Source organism: Otolemur garnettii, unplaced genomic scaffold, assembly GCF_000181295.1.
Source record: "Otolemur garnettii isolate 467f Iridium unplaced genomic scaffold, OtoGar3 scaffold00079, whole genome shotgun sequence".
Classification (NCBI taxonomy): Eukaryota; Metazoa; Chordata; class Mammalia; order Primates; family Galagidae; genus Otolemur; species Otolemur garnettii.
Genome location: NW_003852474.1, coordinates 3,114,107 through 3,116,149, shown reverse-complemented (window position 1 = coordinate 3,116,149; position 2,043 = coordinate 3,114,107). Strand labels below are relative to the sequence as shown.

The following is a 2,043-nucleotide window of genomic DNA, read 5'->3' as shown; positions in this document are numbered from 1 at the left end:
TCTAGGATGTGGATCACAGAATAAGATTAGCAAGGCCGAGTCTCACCTCTGCTTGGTGAACAGACACCAGCCCAGCTGCCCTGATGTGATGAAGGGGGCAGTCAGGGCAAAACATAAATTCTTTCCTGCTCATCACAAAAGCCTACATCAAGACCTCTGTGGCCTCTGGAAGGAATCAGCAACTCTTGAGTGCAGCACCTTCACCACTAATGGCCTGTGGCTCACAGAAAGCTCACCAGAACAGAGGCACACGTTCCAGGGACCACGGGACCTTGCCAAGCCCTTTTTCCCTTCTCCAAAGCTCCATTTCCTTACGTGCAATGTGAAAACAGTATGAGTACCTGCATAGCCTCGTAGGCCCGGTGATGACAGAGGAGCCAGGACCCCGTTTGTGAAAGCGCAGGAAACCTCCTCTCAGAGCCTTCCCTCCACATTTAGCATGTCACTAACATCAGACTACTCTCACCACAGCAGCTGGCTCTTTCAGCAAAAATAAATCTAAATGTCAGTGACTTTTTATGTAATAGAAGTCAAAACCAAAATTTAAAAATAAAGAGAATAGGCCAGGAGAAATGGCTCACGCCTGTAATCCCAGCACTTTGGGAGGCCGAGGTGGGTGGATGGCATGAGCTCAGGAATTCGAGACCAGCTTGAGCTAGAGTGAGACCCTGTCTCTACTCAAAACAGAAAAATTGTGCTCGCTTTGGCAGCACATATACTAAAATTGGAATGATACAGAAAAGACTAGCATGGCTCCTAAGCAAGGATGACATGCAAATTCATGAAGTGTTCCATATTTAAAAAAAAAACAAAATAGAAAAATTAGCAGGGTGTTGTGGCATGATCTTGTAGAACCAGCTACTTAGGAGGCTGAGGCAAGAGGATCACTTGAGCACAGGAATTTGAGGTTACTATGAGTTATGACGCCTCGGCACTCTAGCCTGGGCAACAGAGTGAGACTGTCTCAAAAACAATAAAAATAAAAAATAAATAAATAAAATGGAATGTTTCTGAACGTGGAATGTCAATGCTCTGTATTTGCTTTGCGCTTATTTGGCAATTTTTCATCGTGCATTAAAGGTTAGAATTTCTAAGCATAATTTCTCATGAGCCAGGAAGGGGTCGAGTGAACAGCTCCCACCCCACACTGACCCAACAGCCCAGCCCACTGCTCTGCAAACCACCTCACCCTCAGGGCCCACCTCCGGGTCTCCTTCCCTCACTGGGCACCTGCTAACCCTCTTCCTTCCTAACTCTCAGTGGATTCCTTCAAAGTCATCATTATTACATGTGAGGACCCTCTCTGTCGGTTTGGGTCCTCTTATACTCCCACCTATCTCCCCAGGTCCATTGTCACCTCTAGGAGGGGGCGTCAGTCCCCAGGCCAGTGTCTGGCATATGAACTACACAGGACACAGGGTTTGCCTTACACAGGCTCACCTGAACTAAAACAGCATAAGGCCCCAAGCAGATACTTTGTTTCATCCCCTGCAGGAGTAGTCCTTAAACTGAAAGTTCTTTTTCCTTCTTCCATCAAGCTCAAGTTCTTTCCTCCTGCAATTAATCTGTGCCTCCTCCCAACAATCTGTGCCTCAGCCATGCCCACCTGACCTAGCAGGGAGGCCCTTGGCTGCTGCCCATCCACAGAAATGTCCTACCTGTTGGTCAGGGTTCTGCCTGCCAAAGAGTTACCGCCACTCCTTATCATCTAAGTGGTTTTTTGTTTGTTTGTTTGTTTGTTTTGCAGTTTGGGGCCAGGGCCGGGTTTGCACCCGCTCGCTACCTCAGGTACATGGGGCCGGCACCCTACTCCTTTGGGCCACAGGCACCGCCCTCATCTAAGTGGTTTTTTCTTTTTTATTTTTATTTAAGTGTGAGATGGCGATCCGCCTGGTGCCACGAGGGGCCCAGGTGTGACTCTCAGGTGCAAATTGGGACTCCCCTGCCAGAGTTAGCGCTCGGGCTCCAAGGACAGCCCGTAGCTGTAGCTCCACCCACCGCATGAATCCCACTCCTCGCCCGTGTGCTGCAGAGCAGAAAATG

The 2,043-nt window shown here is 48.8% G+C and overlaps 1 non-coding gene across 1 annotated transcript; it reads left to right on the top strand.

Annotated features, from left to right (window-relative positions):
• The first annotated feature begins 694 nt into the window (after positions 1–694).
• Positions 695–801, top strand: LOC111726771. Its single transcript, XR_002774471.1, has one exon. It is a non-coding gene; the product is annotated as a U6 spliceosomal RNA (small nuclear RNA).
• The last annotated feature ends 1,242 nt before the right edge of the window (positions 802–2,043 follow it).